The sequence below is a fragment of the Biomphalaria glabrata genome, chromosome 3 (genome assembly GCF_947242115.1).
Source record: "Biomphalaria glabrata chromosome 3, xgBioGlab47.1, whole genome shotgun sequence".
Taxonomy (NCBI): Eukaryota; Metazoa; Mollusca; class Gastropoda; family Planorbidae; genus Biomphalaria; species Biomphalaria glabrata.
Genome location: NC_074713.1, coordinates 24,898,584 through 24,924,360, shown reverse-complemented (window position 1 = coordinate 24,924,360; position 25,777 = coordinate 24,898,584). Strand labels below are relative to the sequence as shown.

General features: G+C 35.0%; 1 long non-coding RNA gene across 1 annotated transcript; it reads left to right on the top strand.

Moving 5' to 3' along the window:
• Positions 1-7,584: 7,584 nt before the first annotated feature.
• On the top strand, positions 7,585-15,600 carry LOC129925197 (uncharacterized). Its single transcript, XR_008776987.1, has 2 exons — positions 7,585-9,821; positions 15,107-15,600. It is a non-coding gene; the product is annotated as an uncharacterized LOC129925197 (long non-coding RNA).
• The last annotated feature ends 10,177 nt before the right edge of the window (positions 15,601-25,777 follow it).

Below are 25,777 nucleotides of genomic sequence, written 5' to 3'. Positions count from 1 at the left end.
TTTTCTGGACGAGCGAACTTCAAAATGTCGTGAATGCTCGTTCAGCGGAGAGAAATCCATATTGATCGAGTAGGTACTAACTCGGTCACTAATGACCAAAGAGACATGACCTGGGTGACTACAGGTTAGAGTAAAGGCGGATTTAGTTCGACTAATAGGGCGGGTGGAAGGAAAGTTGGGGTTCGATTCGAACTATGTTTGGGAATCTGTTGCATTTTACGTCTCGAGAGACGATCTTTTCCCTCTGCAACTGAATGTGTAGGAATAAAGCTAAAGTATTGAGTAGATTTATTTGTGTAGAGTGAAGATCAGGAGTGGTGAGGGTTAGGGCCTAGTTTGGCTGAAGATCAGGAGTGGTGAGGGTTAGGGCCTAGTTTGGGTGAAGATCAGGAGTGGCGAGGATTAAGGCCTAGTTAGGGTGAAGATCAGGAGTGGCGAGGATTAGGGCCTAGTTTGGGTGAGGATCAGGAGTGGTGAGGGTTAGGGCCTAGTTTGGGTGAAGATCAGGAGTGGCGAGGATTAGGGCCTAGTTTGGGTGAAGATCAGGAGTGGTGAGGGTTAGGGCCTAGTTTGGGTGAAGATCAGGAGTGGCGAGGGTTAGGGCCTAGTTTGGGTGAAGATCAGGAGTGGCGAGGATTAGGGCCTAGTTTGGGTGAAGATCAGGAGTGGCGAGGATTAGGGCCTAGTTTGGGTAAAGGTCAATCGTGCATGTAAATTGAAAAGTAAAAACAAGAAAAACAAAAAAATATATATTTTTTAAAAGAAACAAAACATTGAAAAAATAAACAAGAAAATATTTAGAATAGACTTTTTTAAAAAAAAGGTACTGGTATCAATTAGTTTGGATCAGTCTTGTAATAGATTTAGATTGCAAATAGTAACTCAGTGCAATTAGAAATATTTTTACCAATTGTTTTTGTTTAGCGCTATTTCTTACTTTTAGCTTTCTCAATACGCTGTAATCGTATCACTTGTCTGGACCAGTTGGGAAAATCGGGGGGGGGGGGGTATCAGTATGAATTTTACAACCATTGCTTTTTAAAAACATTTTTATGATTTAACAAGAAGAAAAACATTTTTATAAATACTCCCCTAAAACACATAGCTATTTAAGCTTGACTGAAGTGTTAGTATAAGCTGAGTTAGTCCCCGTTACATGAGGCTGCCGTCTAAGGCTTAGTAAACACAAACATGAAATGGAAACAATAGATAACTTAACAATCTTCCATGTTCAAAGACTCTTCTCTGGCAGAGCGGTTACCGCTCTGGTGGGAAGCGTGGTCGAGAGGCCAAGTGCGCTTGAACTTGGCTTGGCTTGGCTACCTAGAAGGGGGCTTGAGGTTCGACACCCGACTCAGGCAGAGTTGTGTTTACTGAGCGCCTAAAGGCAGCACGGAAAACCAACTCCTAGATACCCCTTCCCCCCCCCCCCCCACCGGTCCACAAATGAGATTGGACCAAAAGCGCTCTGAGCATGATATAAGCATGAAAGTAGCGCTATATAAAAGCTATAATAATTACCTTGAGAAGCCTAAGAAGGCTCTCACGTTCGAATTCAGATCGTTCCCCTTCTTTTTAATTTATTTTTACAAATGCTTTTTTATTGTTAATCTAGAAACTCTAGATCTAATTACACAACTGATCCAAGCTAATTGATAGAAGTACGCTTCATATGACCTTTGTTTTTTTTTAAAAGTATTTTTTAAAATGTTTTTTCTTGCTCATGTTGTGTTCACTAAGACCCAGACGATGATGTTTAAAGGGAACTAATTCAGCTTATACCAACACTTCAATGAAGTACAAATTCTTTCCCTTGTTTGAAATACCAAACACAATAATTAATTATCAATAATTAATTAACTTATTGGTTAATTTTTTAAATTGATTCTTTTGTCGTCAGTTAAAATTAATAATTGTGCAAAATTTCAGCTTGATCCGGAGATTGAGTGTTGGAGAAATAACGTGTACACAATTTTTACCAGACAGACAGACAGAGTAAGTTGATAAGAAGTATAAACGGGAACGACCTGAATTAGAACTCATGGCTCAAGCCTCCTCAAGCGGCACCTTCGGTATGAATCACGGAGGTCAGGCCGACATTCTAACCACTCTGCTAGTGAAGAGTTTATGAATAAAGAGGATTGCATATTTATCTATTGTTTGTTTCATACTTACTTTCAAGCGGCGACCTAAAAGGGGACTAATTCAGCTTATACCACCAAGTACAGTTAAGTACAATTTCTTTCCCTTGTTCGAGATACCAAAAAAACCCACCAATTTTTAAGTAACTAATTGGTTATTTTTTAAAAATAAGCTTTGTAAAAACAAAAGGGTACCCCTTTCAGACCTTGCAATCTATGTAAGCAGATAATGTAAAGTTCATCTGTTTCTATGGCCTACGGTTAACGAGGTTGTCATGTGGCCAGCACAACGACCAACAGTCTTTACTTTCATCAACTAATGTTACGTAACCATTTGAGGGGGGGGGGGAGGAGGGAAGGTCAGGGACGTCCTAAGAATTCAAAAATTGCTTTGTTCACTGGGATTCGAACCCGACACTTCTCGCCAAGCGCTATACAACTCAGCCACCCCACCACCCCTGCGCATAGAAAGTTTTCCATTACGCTACAATGCTGTAATGCTGCTTAGCAATGCATTAAATGGAACACTCTCACACTAAAAGTTAATCCCAGTAATCTGCTCTTTGTATACACTCACGTGTCTAAGACACGGGTTACAGTTAGAGAGAAAAAGAAGAGAGAGCGATATGAATAGATGTATTGGCGATAGAGATCTAAAGAAATCTAAAGAAAACGTAGGACCTAAAAAAAAAGGAATTTTCGAAAGATATTGAAATAAATATTTAAAAAAAAAAGTCTAGGACGCCATAGTGAACTATTACTGTTGCCAGCTACGTACTATATTTAGCTCTGTGTTACAAGAGACAAATATTTTGACTCTATAGAGCTGAAAAGTGGAGGAGCAGTGGCTGAGCTTCTACCGAACCGAGGTCTCGGGTTCGAACCCTGTGGAAGAATGAGTTTTTAACTTCCCTATCCTTGGGCACCAAGTCCACTCAGCTCTAATGGGTACCTGACATTAGTTGGTTAAGGTAAAGGCAGTTGGTCGTTGCGCTGGCCACGTGACACCTTCATTAACCGTGAGCCACAGAAACTGATGACCTTAACACCATCTGCCCGATAGATCGCAAATGTCTGAAAGGGGAACTTTACTTACTTTACTTTTAGAGTTGAAGAGTGGACACAATTTATTATAGGGTTCATACAAATACTGAGATTATCAATTATTCTGTACTGCGAAACACCAAAAAGCCTTCAGCCTCAAGGCTCTTTGCTGACGCCCACTTTACACACAAGCATGTCCGTACCTGAATCATTTCACGCGAGCTGGCCTGCAAACTTAAACATGCACAAAACGGGTCATTCACCTCAAAAATTTACATATGCAAATAACAACTTCCAGTCTGAACCATAAACTTCCGCTCCCGCTAAAAAAAAAAATTTAAACAGCTTGCCAAATTTGAGGCTTTTTATTTTATTTTTAAGTCTGCATTTTTTGATCCTAGAAGTGATCTATCATTCGTCTGACTATAAAAGCATGACAACTGGTGTGATACATTTGTGGGCTACATCATGGTGGCTTCAAGGAATATTGCAAGCAGATCATATTTCTAGACCTCCATAAGTTCAGTGTCTAAACACACATTCTCATATCAAGCTGCATATATTTATTTGTACGAATGAAAGGTAAATGGGGGACGTAGCGGAGGTCGATTTTTTAAATATTTTTTTTACAAGAAATGGTAATTAGATAGAATTTGTTTTATTTTTATATTGCCATTTCCTCTTATTCGTTTGCAATTTCTTTATGGGAGGGTGGACACAGATTACGAAAACGGTTTTAACGATAGCTAACTAAACTGACCATACAGTAAAACTTTGGTTTGACCGTTGTAAGTTTTCATTAAAAAAATGACCTTAAAATTGAATTGGCTCTTTTGAACTCGCTTTCAGCGGATATTCCCACACTCGGCTCAGTTGTTTCGTTGTATTTAGTTAAGATTTGACTAAATGAATACATACTCATGTCATTGTGCGTACCAACTGAAGTAGAAATGAGCTGGACTGTTATGGAAGAAATCGATTGTACAAAACATACGGGAAAGACGCCTTGCAATACTGAACAATTACAAGAGCTATGGTTCACCCCTCATGGGTCCATGATGTCCACGTTTGTGGTCAAGGGGACTGAGGGTGTTGTACTGGGGGGTTTGGTGCCTCCTCGTGTGGCTGGTGAGACCTATGTCAGCCTGGAATGTTCGGCTGTATTGACTCATGTGCTGTCATCGACGACGAATAATTGTGCAAAGTTTCAACTTGGTCGAGAGTGTCAGGAGAAAAAAGAAGTGAAGAGAATTCACCCAGACAGACAGAGTAAGTTAATATTAAGTATAAAAGCTTTGTAACAAAGAGAAATTTACCGTTATTAGCTCAATTATGAAATAAAATCCACTATAGTAGGAAACAAATGTTATACCCCCTTTTCCTTATTTTATATGCTTCCTTATACCGCATCTCCCACCTTGTTTATCTATCGATTTATTGCTCAAGGCGGACCATCCTCAGCTCCATACAACGCCAGAGGTGCAGCTGAATAGATCTTTGTGGAGTCTGGTGCATTAGCAAGGTCATTAGGATAAGATGGCATAGAACTTACAAGTCCTGGCCATTATGTTAAGTCAATACAACACCCCTATGGCTGATATTATTGTGTGTGTGTGTGTGGTTTTTTTTTTGTTGTTTTTTATAAAAGAGGTCTAAAAAGGTGCTGGGGTCACAGTAGGATGTCAAAGAAAATCTAACCAATAATGGTCACATAAGCAGTGTATTTTCGCAGACACCACTTGGGAACCTTACAAATCTTACCGTAGTCTACTAACTATGTTTCAAATGGATTCGGCACATCTATTCAAAGATAACACAACTATGACCTGTAAATAGCAACAACAATGGAAATCGGTTAATGTACTCAATGGTTCCCGGTACCTGCCACAAATATTGCGGAGGCAGTAGAGCGGAAATCCTTTCCGACAAAGATAATCTTGTGTTAATACGCTTTTCTTATATAGATGCTATCTGACGATTTCTTTTTTCTTTGGGCCTGGTACGGACTAGAACCGGCTCAGAGATTTAAAGTCTCAGGCTTTTCTGGAGTCTGTGTCCTTAATTAGGGCGCAGTGAGAACAAAAAGGGGATATAAGAGAGAGAGAGGGGTTTCCAAAAATGAAAACAGGTGTATTAAATGGAGTGTTCTTTGATGTTGCTTTTCAGTTGGTCTAGGCATCATTGTTCCACTTCATTGACTTCCTATATTGATCCTTGTCCCACGTGACGGAGAATCCTTCTAAGTCGATGGGAAAATATTTAATAGTTTTAGTTTATACAGAGTCACTGTTGTAGAACAGGTCTGTATATGCGTGTGTGTGTGTGTGTGTGTGACTGTGTGTGTGTGTGGGTTGGAAGTTTAAGGTGTCAGCTAATCTCAACATTCATCTAACTCCTGAGCTTTATCTCAGAAGGTGTTGGAATAACACAAAGATTCCAAGTTAGAGATATGGGAATTCTTGGGCTCATTGTGCAATCTGTCAATGTTTGGTTTCTCTCTCTCTACGTTTCTTTCATTCTCTGACAATATTTCTCTTCATTACTGTCTCTACATTTTCTCTTGTATTCTCTTAAGGCCTACTTCGTTCTCTTATTTGTTTTATTTTTTTTTTCATTTTTGATGTATTTATTTCTTTATTACCTCTATTTTCTTTCACAACTCTCTCTCTCCCTCTCCCTCTCTCTTTCTCCCTCTCTCTTTCTCCCTCTCTCCCTCCCCCTCTCCCTCTCAATCTCTCCCCTCTCTCTCCCTCTTTATCTTTCTCCCTTTCTCGCTCTTTCTCTCTCTTTCTCCCCCTCTCTCTCCTTCTCTTTCTCTCTCCTTCTCGTTCTCTCCTAAATTGTGCCGATGTGCCTAACTCAAACTCTCCTTCTCTTTCTCTCTCGTTCTCCCTCTCTCTCCTTCTCTCTCTCTCTCTCTCTCTCCCTCTCTCTAACCCTCTCTTTCTCTCTCTCTCTTCTCTTTTTCTCTCTCTCCCTCTCTCCATTTTTCAGTTAGCTATTTATATGACAAGACAACTACAGCTACCAGGTCAAAAAACAAAACAAAAACTAAATAGTACCGAATATTCTGAGTTTTTAGCTCTGTCATGGATCAAGTCTAACCATTACTACTCTGTCATGGATCAAGTCTAACCATTGCTACTCTGTCATGGATCAAGTCTAACCATTGCTACTCTGATACTCAGTGCAGATAGGCGTTTGCTCTTTCGTCCATCTTACGTAAGTTGAGTCTGTACGCATGTACAGAGATCAATCAGACTAACAATAACTGGGATCCTAAAGTGTGATATTACACATGATTAGAATAAAATATTCAAACCATTACTTCAGCGTCCTTTGGTTCTGGACATACGAGTCCCGTTCTTTCATGTTTCCACGCCGTTATCTTTAAGCATTATGAGAAATTATTACACTGAATTATAAATTAGCTGAGTTTTTGAACGATTTCAATGGGCTTTCTTCTAAGCAGCAATGAATTAGGCATTCAGGGAATATCTGGGACAGGTTTACTGTCCTTATGAATAACAAATGAAAATGGGACATTATAGTTAAGTTGTCTGTTGTGCTGTGTTATTTTTTTTCTCTCCCTCCAAGGTATGAAGCTATTCATAGCACTAATACAGCACTAATAATAAAAAGCACATGTCATTGACATTTGTTATAAGCAATTAACGTTTGTATTCCCTGCTAATTAAGCATTCATTGCATTCTAGGAGGCAAAGCGTGAAGTCATAGAAAGCTGTAATATAGAAACTAGGGCTGCAAGTATTCAAACAAAAATAATGTAATTTTAATGATAAGCAACTGTGGCTAAGTGACCCTTTGATTTTCTATCTATGGGGCTTGAGTTCGAATCCCAACTCGAGATGAGTTTGCTGAGCGCATTAATTTATTAGATACACCGTCTCTTCTTTTACTTTCTTCCTGGATATTGTATACCATAATTGATTATGTTACACTTAGCGCGCTAAAGCATGAAAGAGTTATATAAATGGAATTTAAAAAAAAATGCATAAAGGTTTATTTTAAAATATTTTTTAAAAATCCAAAGTTTGTCAAGTAAGTAATAATTATAATTAGGCCAGCCTGATTCAACTAGTTACCTACCTACTTGTATTCCAAGTGTACTTTGCAAGGCTACAATGCTAGGTATTGTAAATATTCACAGACATTACAAGATTATCTGATTATTGTTTCCACTTTGATATTTAAGCTACGGATTACATTCTTTAAGTAATGAAATATGGTAAAAGAGAAAAAGAAGCCAATGTGTTGCCGACATAATGGAACTTTTATGGTTTATTATAGTACTTTATAATAGTACTTTATTATAGTACTTTATTATAGTACTTTATTATAGTACTTTATTATAGTACTTTATTATAATACTTGTTAGACACCTTATTTATATAGGTTAGTTATTTTAGTTATTTAGCGACGCACCATAGTAGACGTATATTGAACGGGACTAGTGACGTTTGGGATATGTTGGGTTAGAGACCGGAAAATCAGTTAGCGATAGAACATTCCAGGGTAACGACGTGTTTAGTGACAGAGACTTCTACTGTGGCCCTTTTATCATAATAAATACATGTTGAATAGTTCATCAGAGTCGACTACATCTCTTCACTAGTTAAAATCGATGTGCCAGTTCTTGTTTGTATTGTTGTGCAACTACACGTAATACACCCGGACAATTACACCCAAACGATTGCAGAGTAATTGGTTGACTTCAAGACAGCCTGAACTAGCAACATCACAGTGGCGACCCCGAACCTCGAAGCCGAACCTCGAAGCCGAACATCGTACCGGACCTCGAAGCAGAACGTTTACTCAGGTGAGGGTCGTGCACTCGAAGATATAAGATTTCATCGGAGTACGGCTGAACACAGCAGTATCGCAGGGTGACTTTGTTCTAGATCTACATACAGTCGTCGTCTGTTTGATCGCACGTTCAACGAGCCGTTAACTCAGGGTGACCTTCGTCAGGACCGTAATCATCGCAACGCCTGATCTTCATATGCTGAACCGACCTACAACCAGAGAAACCGTTCATTCATAACGGGTGAGAGATCGTTAGTGAACCTGTTGGACATATTTTTTCTTCGTCGTAGGAGCCACGTCGAGTATCAAGTTTTACCTCGTCAGTTTCGAGAAGGACAGTTTGCCCGCTGTCAGAAATATTGTGAGTACTACAAGTTTGGTAGCTAACTAAATCGAAATCGCTCTGTCGTCTTACCCTTGGAGAGATTCTTGTGGAGCAGTTTGCTCATTGAACCGGTTGCTTGCCACGTTTATAACGGTCACTGTGTTTAACCTTTGGAAGGTTAGTGAAGTAATCTTTATCAGTACTGAACATTGATATATCTAGTATTCGTCGGTCTAGACCATATCTAGACTTGTTAGCAGTGAAGTTGTGGAAACAGCTACATCCACTTAATTTCGTTGAAAACCGTTAATCGTCTAACGGAACGTCGTCGGAGGTGACCTTGGTTTCACCTAGTCTACATTGGACAGTTTGGTCTAGTGAAGCAGAGTACAACAGCAAACTTCGTCGTACTACCAGAGTAGCAGCAGAAGCAGTGAACTATTTTAGAGAACCGTTATTCGTCAGCCCAGATCAAGTCATCGTCGAGAAAGTCGTTATTCGTCAGCCCAGATCAAGTCATCGTCAAGAAAGCCGTTATTCGTCAGCCCAGATCAAGTCATCGTCAAGAAATTCGTTATTCGTCAGTCGTCCAGATCAAGTTGCCGTCAAGAGACTGTTATTTGTCAGTAGTCGTCTACACAAGTCAAGTCATCGCCAGAAGAACCGTTAACTTATTCGTCAGTAACTGTGTACACAAGGTCGTCGGAACTACACATACAGTCATCAACAGTCGTCGAAGAAACTAGAACATTTTGCTGTGGCATATCAGGACATCTGTGGCATTACGTGGGATACTGGTAGCACCGGAGAACAGAGTCAGAACTGGAAGAGAGGCAGTGGAATTTGTTGTGATCTAGCATATTCGGGAGTCCGAACAAAGGGATCTTTCTTATCAAAAGCTAAGTGCCATTTTTCTTATTAGTATATGTTTAGATTGCCCTTAGAAATAGATTTTGTCTAAATTTGGTACGTTAGCCTGAGTAAAATCAGGTGGTGCGCCTTAAAACCCGTCGGGGTAGAAGACGTAATTTAGATGAAAAGCTATATTATATATTTAGGATTGTAATTTGTTTTGTTTGTGTAAACGTCATATCCGTTGTTGCCTGGTTACTTCGTGACGTTATCATTGTGTGCCATATTGTCACATCCCAACCCATAGTGATAGTCTCATTTAATTATTTCATTTGTGTATATTATTTTAAATTATTTATTTTTATTAATTTAATTAGATCTGTATTTTTTTTTCACTTAATGATAGAAAGTGCGGGTAGGATTCTTTTACTGTGAATCAGACTAAAATAATTTTAGTTTGAGCGGTTAAAATCAAATATGATTTTGCCATGAGAATAATGCCGAAACTGGCTATGTAGTCAAACACTATCGTCTGGCTAAATCTAGATCTGCAAATTGTTGTACATCTCTTTGGTACAATTTAATTATCTAGACTCTACTTTGAAATATTATTAAGTTGAAGATGAATGAAGGTAGTACATTCTAGATATATATATCTTGTTGAAGATATATTTGACATTGTATAAACATATTTGTTTTATACGGTTAAATAGAACCATAATCTACTCTAGATCTAGACTCTAGACAGTCTTTGAATTTACTCTAGACATTTCAGTCATACCAGATTTTAAAATTGATCATAGTTGGTCATACTAGATCTAATAGTCATAGTGCTCTTGATAACTAGATCTAAATGGTAATATTATACATACTATAATATACTGGATTTAAATTTGTGTGATACTAGATCCAATATACAGATTTGAATATAACCATAATAACTCAGACTAGATTTATACATTTAATAAATCTATAGATAGAGACATAACATTTAAAAATTTGTATAAAAGTGTGGAAAAACTTAAATATAAAATAAGTTTAAAGTATAGCCATAACTAATATAGGCTAAGTAAAAATATATATAAAATATAAAACACAATGGCTACATCATCATATGTGGACCTTAAGGAGGTTAAGGAAACAGCTATGCAGGATGGAAAGGCCATGGAGTTAAAAGGAAAGGACTTAGCAGCTTATGTACAGCAAGTTGTGAAGGAGGAAACGGAACGTCAAAGACAAGAGATAGAAAGACAAGAAGAACGTCAAAGACAAGAGATAGAGAGACAAGATAGGATCAGAAAGGAAGAATATGAGAAGCAAAAAGAGGACCGAGAACATGAAGCTAAAATGGAGAAGATGAGATTGGATGCAGCACAAGCCAGAGCCCAAACTGAACAAGGAAATAACACAAATAACTCAAATAATTATACCACTCAAAGAGACAACCCTAATTCACAAACATGGCTAAAGAGAAAAATACAAAGTTTTGATGAACAGAAGGATGACATTGGTGATTTTCTGAAAAGATATGAGGCAAAAATGTCTACATTTAATATGCCTGAAGAAGAATGGTCTGAAATACTGATAGACTTTGTTCATGGTCAAGCTCTAACAATATGCCAAAATCATGACCATCATATTGATGATAGCTATCAGGTTTTAAAAAGAGAGTTATTGAATGCCTATGGTCATAATGCTACAACTTTTAGAAAAAAATACTTTGACAATATACCATCATTAGGAATAGAACCCCAAACTACCATTAATATGGAAAAGGATTTTTTCAATAAGTGGGTAAAATTAGAAAAAGTGAATAACTCTTATGAGGGATTAAAAAATTTTATTTTAGTGGACAACTTTGTAAATAAATGTGATCCTCAGTTACAATCTTTTATTAAAGAAAGAAACCCAAAAACTATAGATGAAATAACAGAAATAATGAGAGTATACAAAAATGCCTATCCAAATAAACCATTTTCTGATAGGGATAAGAGCAAAGTAGATTTAATAGGATACACCAAAGAAAATGTTGATAGAAGTAGAAATAGAAACAGATCAAATAGTGGAAATAGAAAATATAGTGAAATAACCTGTTTTAAATGTCAAGGAAAAGGTCATATAGCAGCTAACTGTAGAAGAGGGAATAGTAGGTCTGGAAGTAGAAATAGATACAATGAACAAAATAACAATAGATATAGGAGTAGAGATAGGAATGACAGGGGAAATTATAGAAATAGGAGTTACAGTAGGGAATACAAAAGTAAAGGTACAGATAGGATATATTTCATGGAAGGAAATAGGAACAATTTTGCAGTGTACCCAGGGTTTGTAGATAGAATTCCGGTGGAATTAATCAGGGATTCAGGTTGTAACACTTTGGCAGTAAAAACTAAATTTGTCAAACCTCATTGGTATAAAGGGTTTACTAAGAAAGTAGAATTAGCAGATGGCACTGTAAGGGAATTTAAAGCTATAAGGGTGTACATTGAAACTCCATTTTTCACTGGTTATTGTGATGGCATTGCAATACCAGAAATGAGATATGATATGTTAGTAGGAAACATAAAAGGAGTTAAAGAATGTTCAAGAAAAGAATTAGAAGACTGGCAAAACAAATACAAAAACATAAGACAAAATCATGAAAACATAGAAACACAAAATATAACAAGTATGATAATAACAAGATCAATGAATAAACAAGATGAGAAACAGGAAAATACAATAAATGTAATAAGTAATGATAAAGAAGAAGAAACCAGTAATGTAATACAAATAGAAAATACAGATGTTAAGGAAAGAGAGATAGAAAATGAAACACAAAATAGTCTTGAAACACAAATATCTCAAAGTGAAAAAGAAACAACACCCAAATTTGCATTAGAACAAATGAATGATAATATTATTGGGAAAATTTATTCAAGAATATTAGATAAAAACAATAATAATCCAATGGAGAAATTTTGTATAGAGAATAAAATATTATTTAGACAAACAAGTAATGATAACAAGAAAATAAAACAACTTGTCTTACCACAGAAATATTGGAAAGATGTTTTAATCATGACACATGATAATAATTTAGCAGCACATAGGGGAGTAAAGAAATGTTATAGGAATTTGTCAAAACAAGTATTTTGGCCCAAAATGAAAGCAACAATCAATAAATACATAAACTCATGTGACATATGTCAAAAGAGATCTAACAAAAGCCTAGTGAATAAAGCACCTATTCAAGAAATGGATGAACCTACAGCACCATTTCAGAAAGTATCTATTGATTTAATAGGTCCTTTAATTCAAACTGAAAATAATAACAAATACATTCTAACAGTAATAGACATGTTTAGTAGATACCCAGAGGCAATCCCATTATCAAATACAAGTGCAGAGAATATCATTAATGCCATAACTCAAAAAGTAATTACAAGACATGGTATACCTAAAATTATATTGAGTGATCAGGGATCTCAGTTTAAGTCAGAACAATTTAAGAAATGGACTAAACAATATAATATACAACACATATACTCTTCGGAGAGTAACGGTTTATGTGAACGATATGATGGATCATTAAAAAGATCACTAACAAAGATAATTCAGAATAATCAGAACAAGTGGGATCATTACATTAACTATGTACTATTTGCTCATAGAAACAACATCCATGAAGCAACACAATTTTCACCATATGAAATAATACATGGAAGAAAACCCAGAGATGAATTAGATGTTTTTAAAGAAAATCTAATAGACAATGAGAATAAATTAAATAATGACAGTGAAACAACAATCACAACAGAATTGAAAGAAATATGGACTCAAGCATATAACAACAATAAGAAGTATAAACAAAGTGCTCATGAGAATCTAAATAAGAAAAGACAATTGAAAACACTAGAAGTAGGAAACAATGTATTAATATTGATAAATGACCTGAAAAATAAAATTGGTAAACAATGGAAAGGTCCATTTAAAGTGATAAAACAAATTAGTGATGTGAATTATCAAATTGAAATAAATGGGAAAACTAAAACATATCACATAAATAATTTGAAATTGTATCATGATAGAGAAGATGAATTAATACAAAACATTCAGGAGGAAATAGAAAATACATTTTCAGAAAGAGAAGAATGCTTGATGATAATAACAAATGAAAATCATAATGAAAATGATATTAAGGAAATACCTGTAATAGAAACAAAAGAGAATCAAACTTGGCAAAAGATTAATCTTAATAATCTAACTAAGGAAAAGTCAAAAGATATAACTAAAATAATACAGGAATACAAAGAAATTTTTTCCAGCATACCAGGAAAAACTAATATTATTAAACATGACATTAAAGTAACAGACCCAAAACCTATCAAACTTAAGCCATATAGAATACCGATACATTTACAAGACAAAGTAAAGAAAGAAATAGACAATTTACTAGAATCAGGTATAATTGAACCATCAACATCTCCTTATGCTTCACCAATTGTGATAGCCAAAAAGAAGAATGGAGATATAAGGTTATGTATTGATTATAGGAAACTTAACAACATCACAGAATTTGACCCATATCCAATGCCAAATATAGAGGATATTTTACATAAATTAAATGGAGCAAAATTTTTTACTAAATTAGATTTAACTAAAGGTTATTGGCAAATACCTTTAACAGAAAATGCAAAACCTTACACAGCATTTGTAACACCATATGGTATTTTTCAATGGAATTATATGAGTTTTGGATTAGTAAATGCACCTGCCACATTTAATAGAATGATGAACATGATAATTGGAAACAAAGAAAATGTTATTTGCTATTTAGATGACATATGTATTTTTAATAATAGTTGGGAGGAACATTTGGTAGATGTAAAAGAAGTATTCAAAATAATAAAAGAAAGTGGACTTACAATTCAAGCAGAAAAAGTAGAAATAGGATTGGAGGAAATAATTTTCTTAGGACATAAAATAAATAACAACATGATTAGCCCTATTGAAGATAACATAAAGAAAGTACTTAATATTGAAATACCTACAACAAAAAGACAAATTAAAAGTATATTGGGAATAGTAAATTATTACAGAAAGTTTATAAAAAACTTAGCAGAAATAGTGAATCCACTAAATGACTTACTTAAAAAAGGAAAACCTCAAAAAGTAGTTTGTAATGAGGAATGTGTGAAAGCTATTGACAGAATTAAAGATGTTTTTAGTCATGAACTAATATTAAGACTACCTGATAAAGACAAAATATTTTATGTCACAACTGATGCATCTGGTAATGCTATTGGTGGTTGTTTAATGCAGAACTATGATAACTTACATCCTATATTATATGTAAGCAGAAAATTGTCAGAGGCAGAGAAAAAATATAGTGTCATTGAAAGAGAAGCCTTAGCTGTAATATGGGTAATTACTAAGCTAGAGAGCTATTTAATAGGAAGGAAATTCATATTATTAACTGATCATAAACCTATTCAGTATATACAGCAAAAGAGCATGAAAAACAGTCGTGTTTATAGATGGTTCTTAGCACTACAGGAGTATAAATTTGAAGTGAAAGCTATTAGTGGAGCTGTGAATATTGTAGCTGATTTATTGTCTAGAATGACATTGAAGTGAAACAGTTTTGTAAATAAACTATGATTATATTGATTATGTAATATATATTAATATATTGACACCATTTATATGTTATGAAAAGGGAGATAAGTAAAGTTGATGTTAAGCATTTAAAAGTAAGTATGGATATTTTTTTTGTGTGAATCATTTCATATATCATTGACGAAAGTTAGTTCTATGGAAAAGGGTGAGTATAAAAGAAAAATGGACAAAAGCGTATAAAAGGGTGGTAAGAAAAAATGTATTGAATGTGTAAATAAAGTCTGTAATTGTTTTTTGAAATATTGTATTTTATCAGATTACTGCCAGTGAAGAACATTTGAGATGTGTAGGACATGCCCATAGGATGCCACATTTTCCTCTATGATGAACTGTATACCAATGAAGATGATTCTGGAATGTTATGAACTGTTATGAACATTGACATGAATATGAGGAACTGTCAAGATGAAGATGTCAAGATGAAGAGATCAAGATTTTATGTTTGTGGTCTTCCCCTTAAATTGAAAATGCCCTTGTAAGACTTGACAGTAGTGGAAAAATATTGACATATTTTTTTTTCAAGGGGGGGAGGAATCTGTTAGACACCTTATTTATATAGGTTAGTTATTTTAGTTATTTAGCGACGCACCATAGTAGACGTATATTGAACGGGACTAGTGACGTTTGGGATATGTTGGGTTAGAGACCGGAAAATCAGTTAGCGATAGAACATTCCAGGGTAACGACGTGTTTAGTGACAGAGACTTCTACTGTGGCCCTTTTATCATAATAAATACATGTTGAATAGTTCATCAGAGTCGACTACATCTCTTCACTAGTTAAAATCGATGTGCCAGTTCTTGTTTGTATTGTTGTGCAACTACACGTAATACACCCGGACAATTACACCCAAACGATTGCAGAGTAATTGGTTGACTTCAAGACAGCCTGAACTAGCAACATCACAGTTTCTTGTTTGTGTTGTTGGTCAACTACACGTAATACACCCGAACAATTACACCCAAACGATTGCAGAGTAATTGGTTGACTTCAAGACAGCCTGAACTAGCAACATCACATACTTTAATCTTAAAGACTTTGCTTATCAATACTTCCTAATACTCTAGACCTACACCGGATACGCCAAAAAAAACAACAACAACAACAACCCTGTATGATGAACATTTTCAAGGAGGAAATATTTATATCATCCAAAAAAAATAAAAATAAAAAATAAGGTAATGATACATCTTTGAGGAATTTTTGTAGACGATTTAGACAGATACAGATTTGGTGATGCTGTGACGGCTGTCTATAAACGACATTTTGCCCTGTGAGAAATAAACCTTGTTATAGCGCATGAAGAACTTCTTGAGAATTCCTTACATTTAGTAAAAAAAAAAAAAAAAGAAATTGAAAATCTCGTTTGCCGGCTCAATTTATTGATGACATTATTTATCCTTTTCATCTTTTCTTTAAAAATAACAAAAAAAAAAAAAAACTCGGACCAGGTCAGAGGTCAGAGGTAGGGTAGTGGGGAACAATTTTTTTATTTCGACCTATTTGAAATATCTGTTCTACAATAAATTAAACAAATAATATTACATGCACTTCACCTTCACCTTTCCCTGAGTCTATTGAACCGTCGAGGCACCACTCATGATATGCCGACCGTCTTCTTCCATTCCTAATTATATGTAATTAGATTTTACAATTTAATAAAGCAGAGAATGAAGGATATGTGTCACTTTAAAACAAAGAGGTGGGGGGGGGGCGAGTGTGCGACACATAGGGTCACGCACATACACACACACACAAATCGTGTTTCATTGATGGAGAAAAAATATATCACATTTAGGGCGTCAAGCGAGACAAACCTCACAGCTGTGACAAAGCTAAAACTTTGAAAGTGTTGTAGATCTTTTGGCTAGGACATATTCGAGCAGCCCGAGGCGACTCAGACCAAAGGATAGGTAAGTGAAGATGAAGTTAGATGTGAACCTGGCCTAACAGATGTCATATAATGATTATCTAATAAATCTAATTGTTTAGTAAAGGGCCAATCTCTTATTCAAAGCCTCAAGGAAAATAAATTTCCTTTAGTTAAGTGTTCCATGACCTTAGTATAGCACTGCAGTTCACACGTTAATATGAAAAACCACTTATTAAATATTGTTTTAAATTATCTTTCACTTATATGCATACTAAATAGATTTTTCTCTTTAAAAAAAAAAGTAAACATTTTTTTTTTTGTCAATGTAGTAGTTAGTATGACAGAAGACATTAGATTTAAATCATGTACTGTTTAGGTACGAGTGACTAAATTAGGGCCAGTTTTAAGTATAAGGGGGCCTGTAAATACGTAATGTTTGAGATTAAACACCAAGTTGGAAGTTGGTGTAGAGTTCTATCGGTTAAATGGTGCAATGCGGTGCTAAAGCATTCATGAACGTGGTGACCAGAGAAATAGCATGAATGCCGTTTGCCATTGTTCTCATTGTCGAATTCTAGTTGTATTAAGAAGTAGATCTAAAGATTCTGAACAGCACAATTTATTTGTCTGAATAATAAGTAAATCCAAAATTTGATGGCATGTTCGGCCTTGTAGTTCGATGTTATGATAATTTTTTGTTTGTTTCGTTGGGTCATTCTTTTGGTGGTAGATGTTTTATATATATTTCAAAGGTTGATATAGCGTTACGATTTCACACCTGAATGCTAAGAGGATCTACTCTGTTTACAAAAAAAATTATTGTCGTTTATCGTATGTCTCTGCTTAGACGTCTGGCTTTTTTGTGTTGTCTGCTAAGATTTAATCTATTCCGATTGAGGTCTAGTGTGACTATTAAGTTTAAATTAGGCATTCGTTCAGCCCTAAGATTTACCATTTTGTTTGGTTTTGTTTTTATTCTGCCTGGAATAATGCCAACGGAACAGAGCCAATGCTAGCTGTGTCATTAAAGCTTTTAATTCAATTCTTTGACTCTGTAAGCTCGCTAAAGGGAGACAAGAGATTAGAGATACACTGTGAAATGACGTCATCGATTTCCTTTAATCTCACGTCTTAGGAGATCAAATAGAGAGATAATTGGTGAAAGAAATACACGAGCTCTGGTAATAAAATTAGAGACTAAACAAAGAGGCATGTGTTTTAAAATAATCAATGATTTGTAATATTTAAATTTATTTACCTATTTTATTTCAGATGTTCATTTATATTGTATTACTTTTGTGTATATCACAAATACATCCAATCAGAACTCACGATACAAAGACCAAACAGAAGAATATTATGGACATGACTTCGCATTGTAGATTTTCATACATGGCGCAGAACAATATCACAATCTTTTTTGTTATTTTCGGTGTACATATCAAGGCAGTGTTGATAAGCTCTATGTTTTTATGAAAAGGTGTAGGATGAGTTCTCTGCACTTTTTAGCTCGGAATATTGAAATGTTTTCTAAGCTCTTCCATTTGTAGCACATAAACAATTCAATCTGAGGGAAGCAATAGACTTCTACTCTATGACAGAAAGTCAATTTTATGTCTATTAAAAATAATAAATAAAAACACACAGATAAACTTGACCATTTTAGTATTAAAACAGATAGTGCACTTAATAACATGGCTCAATGGATATCGTCGTTTGCACATCGAGCTAAATGTGCTGGAGTATGATACCCGGCTTAAATACACCATTTTTTTTTGTAAATTAATATATAAATATATTAAGTTGTATAATGCAAGCAATGTCTTTTTACAAAATGTATTTTGAAAATGGTTTTCTTGCTGTATATTTTGCTTGTTTATTTGTTTTGTTATCAGCAGGAATTACCTCACAACAAGACTTGAATGCTACGGTGTTTTCAGTAAAGAGTTGACTAATTCAATAAATGTGTACGTATTGCACAACTCTTTAGGTGGACTGTTCATATTGGAGAAAACCTCCGCGTGAAACGACCTCTTGCAAGCATCAAGTGTTACAAGAAACAAATGGAAAGAGAAAGGAGAATTTTTTAATAACTTTTTTTTTCTATGTTATAATTTCAGACAAATAATTATTTATCTATAATTGGAATAAACCTGTACTAATTTTTTTTCAGAATGGTTTTTCTTTATTTTAGGTTCGTCATATTTCCGTGATCGGATCGTAGAGAACCAGCTTATACCACCCAGATAAGTTAGAAATATTCTACAACCGAAAGGTTTGTGGAAAAAAATATTTTTAAAACATCCTAAATGTCTTGAAAATAACTCCTCTAACTGACCAATACGCAAATGAACTGAACGAATCGTGCTAGAAATCACAAATAAACATTTCTTTGTCTTTTATTTAACTGTAAATAAACATAATACATTACAAAAAATAATCTTCAACTTTTCCTTATTTCATTATCTCCCTTTCCATCCGCTGTGCACACTTGTCCTTGTCAATCCGCCAAATTTTGTGTTTCCTCGGCAAACATCTTGTAGGAGCTCCTCCCAGAAACTGCTCGATCCAGAACAATTCAATGCCGCCGCCAGGGATCAGTACAATAAATGAGGGAGAAAACTGTCAAGTTAATTACTTGAGTCCAAGTCTTTTTAGTGTAGGGGGATTCTTTTTTAATTTTTTTTTCCTTTAGCCTTCTCCCCCCCCCCCCCTCCTTCCATACACAAATGTTTTGATTAGAATGGGTAGAGGAAATCGCTACAGAGGGATGCTGTGTCTGTGTGTGTGTCTGTGTGTGTGTGTGGGGGTGGGGTCTCTAGACCAATGAAAATAAATTAAACCTGAAGTCTATCAAATGTGTAAGTGAAACTCTCTAAGACATGAATCTAAAAATTACTTTGACAATGAAAGGCTGAGGAAAGGGAGTTAACTTCTTGGTAAAGCTGTTAATAAAACACGAGGAAAAAAACAACATAGGAAGTTTAAAATGAATCTCAATGTCGACGGTCACTCATACTGGACATTTACAGTAAACCCTAGACATTTTTTTATTGTTATTGCTATTGATTACTCGAGTTGGAAACCTAATCATTTTTTAAAATTATTTTTAATTGCCTTTGTTAAATCAAGCACGGAAACCTTCTCCTGGATACTCCCCCTCCCCCCCCCTCATTGGACCACAATAGATTGGAGCATAGCGCACTGAGTATGCTGTAAGTAGTGTAAGCATGAAAGATGCGCTATACAAGAGCAATATTAACAAGAAAACAAATTCCAACCTCAAAAGCTTTCACTTGACGGCTAAATCTAGAAGAAGCGGAACAATTCCTTTTTGTAAGGTCCGAAATATATTCCACGTAAAATAAGTCAGAAATCTCATTATCGATAATAGGTTGTGTTCAGTTTGTTTTTTAAGTTAAAACATCGCCAAATGATTGTCTAAATTCACTCTTCTGACTTATAATTACATTTAGTTTTCTTTGTAGCAGTATCGTTATCGATAATAGGTTGTTCAGGTTGTTTTCGATGTTTAAAAATGACAGAGTGTTACAAGGTCATTTTTCGTCATCTAGAAGTACATAGAAGTCTAATTCCTAAATGGCAGGTTGTGAGTGTGTATGTGTTTCTTGTGTGGATGTTGTTCGTATTTGCATCTATATTGTTATTGTACAGTAGTTTCGCTGAGGTGGTCAATGGTAGTCAAACTGAAATTTCCAACTGATTGGACCAATAAAAATTATCTATCTTAATCTTTTTTTTAATCTAAACAAGAAGAAGGGTCCAACATACCTTGCCCATAGGCGGAATCCGGTGGGGGACCGCCTCTGAGTTTGTGTGATAACTTAAATTTTCTTTGTAACCTTGTTTATTACTAAGGTTATCTTAATTTTTAGCGTTCATTAAACCCAAAAGGCTTCCCGTCATTCTTTTCACCAAGGTTATTCCCCTAAAGGAGAAAAACAAAAACTCCATTGCGTATAGTGTTACTTTAATGTATAGTATTACTTTAATGTATAGTGTTACTTTAATGTATAGTGTTACTTTAATGTATAGTGTTATTTTAATGTATAGTGTTATTTTAATCATTAATGTATAATGTTGTTTTAATGTATAGTGTTACTTTAATGTATAGTGTTACTTTAATGTATAGTGTTACTTTAATGTATAGTGTTACTTTAATGTATAGTGTTATTTTAATGTATAGTGTTATTTTAATCATTAATGTATAATGTTGTTTTAATGTATAGTGTTACTTTAATGTATAGTGTTATTTTAATCATTAATGTATAAGGTTGTTTTAATGTATAGTGTTACTTTAATGTATAGTGTTATTTTAATGTATAGTGCTATTTTAATCATTAATGTATAATGTTATTTTAATGTATAGTGTTACTTTAATGTATAGTGTTATTTTAATGTATATAGTGTTACTTTAATGTATAGTGTTACTTTAATGTATAGTGTTACTTTAATGTATAGTGTTATTTTAATGTACAGTGTTACTTTAATGTATAGTGTTACTTTAATCATTAATGTATAGTGTTATTTTAATGTATAGTGTTACTTTAATGTACAGTGTTACTTTAATATATAGTGTTATTTTAATGTATAGTGTTATTTTAATGTATAGTGTTATTTTAATGTATAGTGTTATTTTAATGTATAGTGTTATTTTAATCATTAATGTATAATGTTATTTTAATGTATAGTGTTACTTTAATGTATAGTGTTACTTTAATGTATAGTGTTATTTTAATGTATAGTGTTACTTTAATGTACATTTTTACTTTAATGTATAGTGTTACTTTAATGTAAAGTGTTATTTTAATCATTAATGTATAGTGTTATTTTAATGTATAGTGTTACTTTAATGTATAGTGTTATTTTAATGTATAGTGTTATTTTAATGTATAGTGTTATTTTAATGTATAGTGTTATTTTAATCATAAATGTATAGTGTTATTTTAATGTATAGTGTTATTTTAATGTATAGTGTTATTTTAATGTATAGTGTTATTTTAATAATTAATGTATAGTGTTATTTTAATGTATAGTGTTATTTTAATGTATAGTGTTATTTTAATGTATAGTGTTATTTTAATGTATAGTGTTATTTTAATGTATAGTGTTATTTTAATAATTAATGTATAGTGTTATTTTAATGTATAGTGTTATTTTAATGTATAGTGTTATTTTAATGTATAGTGTTATTTTAATGTATAGTGTTATTTTAATCATTAATGTATAGTATTATTTTAATGTATAGTGTTATTTTAAAGCAAAGTGTTATTATTCAGTGAAATAAATACACGCAAATCGATGGTGTGAAGTTTTTAGAATTTGTTTTAGGTTTAGATAATCATACTCCTATGACCATACCCCCCCTCTCTCCCCACACTTCCTAGGGTCTATCACGGTACTGACAGAGTATCCACCTAGAAGAATTACGCTCTTCATATGGCCAGGTTACAGCTGTCTTAAGTTACCCCGTTTTAGTGTAGGCCTCCATGGTTTAATTAAAGATTTATACAGAGTCATATATGTTTAGGAAACTGACGGGTTGTTAACTTTCAAGGCCGTTGAAGCAAAGTCTAAGTATCACATGTCAGATTCAGTCATAAAATGCACAGGTTGAGCAGACGATATCTAGGTCAGAATGACACAGCCCAACTCTGGTCTACGATTGACGAACAGAACCCCCACCCCTCTCCTTTTCCTCTTTCCCAACGAGAGCCCGCAGGTGATCCGCCAGGCGTGAATGATGACCTGGGAAGGGAGGGTGGGGTAGAAAGTCTACTGGACAGAAGTAAATTAACTGTTTTTAGTCTGTAAAATCTTAGGTAACATGATAAGACATAATATTAGATGCGGGATAGTGGCGTAGCGATGGAGATCTTAGATATGATTTAAAACTGACTACATTAAATCGTTTAAACACTTTCTAGGAAGCTGTTACCTAGAGCCGCACATTGTTTTTATCTATAAATGTTATTTATAGCCCACAACGGCGTGTCTGGAGATGATGGAGACATTGTGATCTTGTGAGTGTAGGCTACTTACTTCCACACATAAATCTCTCTCTCTCTCTTTCTCTCTGACTTTCTCTCTCTCTCTCTCTATGCTTTTCTGACTCTTTCTCGCTCTGTCTTTCTCTGACTCTGCCCTCTCTATCAATCTCTAACTGTGTCTCTCTTTCTCTCTCTCTCTCTCTGTCTCTGTCTCCCTCTGTGTCTGACAATGGTTTGATGATATTATTCATGTCTTAAGACGTCATAAAGTACTTTACAACTGTGTGTGTAGCCTTACCTTGCTCTTTCTGGGGCTCAAATACATTTCTGACACTCGGCCGCATTACTTAAAGCTTCGAGTCCAATGCTTTTAAGGCTTATTATACACTGTGGGCACTCTAGGCAGACGTATCAAACGGTCGGATATCGGATGGTCGCGGGCATCATTGGCTGTCTTTCCAACAGATGTCTTTGCAGATAACATTGCAGATGTCAATCACATTGTTTTACAGGTTAATGGTTTCTAAATTTCACAGAAAAACAGTTATTGAATTTGAACTATTTTGACATTTTTAGTTTTTTGATGTCTATAACATCATTACATCGTTGCCTATTTAAATAACTTTACCTGGACATCGTGAGTACCGCGCTCCATCTACAGACTTGTAGGTCTTATGTCTTATGTCTCATTAAAATAAAATGTAAGGATAGTGACACTGTCTTCGGGATTTCTAGCACCAATATAAAGCTTTAATTTTCTAGTAGCGTTCTCAACGCCCATCCACCTCCCACCCGCCTTCCTCATTCCACCAGGGATCAGTCGTGGCGTTTAGGGTGCTCGCCCCTGGTCTGCTCTACTAGCGAGGCCAATCGTTATAGATGACCTGAACACTGACCTGCAACGTCACAACCTGTGGGCAGTTTAGACCAATAGCCAGACCAGTTGCCACGTCGCAGGTCAGTACGACCTTGCAGGTCAGTTTTGAGGCGTTCTATAAAGAATGTTCTCGATACTGGTGAATTCAAGCTCTCACTGTCAACCCCCCCCCACACACACACACACACATATAGGGCTGCGCGGCGGCATAGTTGGTAGTAACACACTAGAAATATGAAAGAAAAAATCATAAATTTAAATTTGGTTGGAGAACGAGAGAATATTTATCTTGAACGTCTTCTTGGAAACTTTGATAACTTAATGTTCAGGAAAATTGTGCGTATGGACTTGTAAGTCGAAGTATTATAAAGTGGATCTGGGAAAGGGGGGGGGGTAAAATAATGTTCCAAAATTTTATAATCTAACATTCATTAATTATCAAGAAAAAAAAACATCGCTCTATAAGTTGCATAAAGGAGTTATTATCTCTGTAACGAATCGGATTTAATGCTTTTACTGTTCAATCATCGTGTCTCTGCTTTTGAACTCGATCTAGGCCCAGGCTTTGAAAACTTAAGGCGTTGTGCAAAACGGTAATAAGGTTCTCAAACGGTAATAAGGTTCTCAAAGGGTAATAAGTTTCTCAAAGGGTAATAAGGTTCTCAAAGGGTAATAAGATTCTCAAACGGTAATAAGGTTCTCAAAGGGTAATAAGGTTCTCAAAGAGTAATAAGGTTCTCAAAGTAAGAAATGAAAGTGGAATTCATTAGCGTTTCTCTTTGCTGTTCCTACGCGGTTTTCTGCATTTGGAGTCGATGAGTTACAAGCGTCGAGTCTCTATGCGGTCACTGACTTGGCTCTTCATGAAGTCGGGGTCTGCGCAGTCATACATCCACATGTCATAATTATAATTTCTTACCGGTGTGACTGATCTTACAAAGTTATCCAATCTCAAGCAATATAATGGACATAGTACCACCGTCACTGACATCTGATACAGGTGTTATTGATCTTCCGTGAAATGGGTCCAAGCTTTGACTCGCGTTTACAAAAAAATGTATTGTTCCTAATATTTGGCCATAAAGAACTGTTGATCGACGTTGATCATATAGGCCAGTGACTCTTTTGTCTGACTAATCACGTGATTGCGCACCATACCCCCACCATCCAATCATATACTTCCTTCTGCCACACCGGTAGAAAATAGTTCGTGTATTATTTCACTAGTTAATTTAAAGTGTTTTTAAAGTTTCATTATTCATTAATCATGCACTTTTGTTGACCCCCTCGCCCCCACCCTTTTCTTTTTAAATGTTTTGGTCAAAGTTTTCAAGAAAATTGTTCTTCTGGTCATTTGCAAGTAATAAATTGTATCGTTGGTGATAACAGCGGTCATCCATTATTCACAGTGCACCTCGTGTTGGCAGAAAGATACATTGATAGGAACAATTATAGATCTAGTACCTGTGGAGAAATGTCAAAGGCTGCCTTCGAATCGATACTTTCATTTCATTCAAAGGACTATATCCTCAGTGCTTTATTCATTGATCACGTGACATACGTTCTCACTTTCTATTGGACAAATCCGATCTTTTTAGTGGCGTCTTGCTGATAAGCCCTTGAGACATAGCGTGTTCAAATTCAAATTTTGAGATCATTTCCTTTATTTACATTTTCCCGCCATTGTTTTAACGTCCGCGTTGTTCGGGGTTGTCATAGTCCGCGGCCATTTTAGAAGCGCCAACTAGATATAATAAGTGGTCAATTATTTATAGATCAACACAAAGGGAGACCGCTGCAAGCTGATTAACAATAAAATATATTTATGATCATTATAGAAATTTGTCAGGTTAAAAGATATCAAAGGTAAATCAATTATCAATCGAAAGATCCCGATCTTTGATTAGCATAATTTTTATCTTTTTAATGATCTCTTTTTTATTCTCGATGATGAAGATCAGCAAAAGAGATTTAGTATGTGTGTGAGTTTGTGTGAGAGTGAGTGGATGTATATTTGTGTGTGTGTGTGTGTGAGTTTGTGTGAGAGTGAGTGGATGTATATTTGTGTGTGTGTGTGAGTTTGTGTGAGAGTGAGTGGATGTATATTTGTGTATGTGTGTGTGTGTGAGTTTGTGTGAGAGTGAGTGGACGTATATTTGTGTGTGT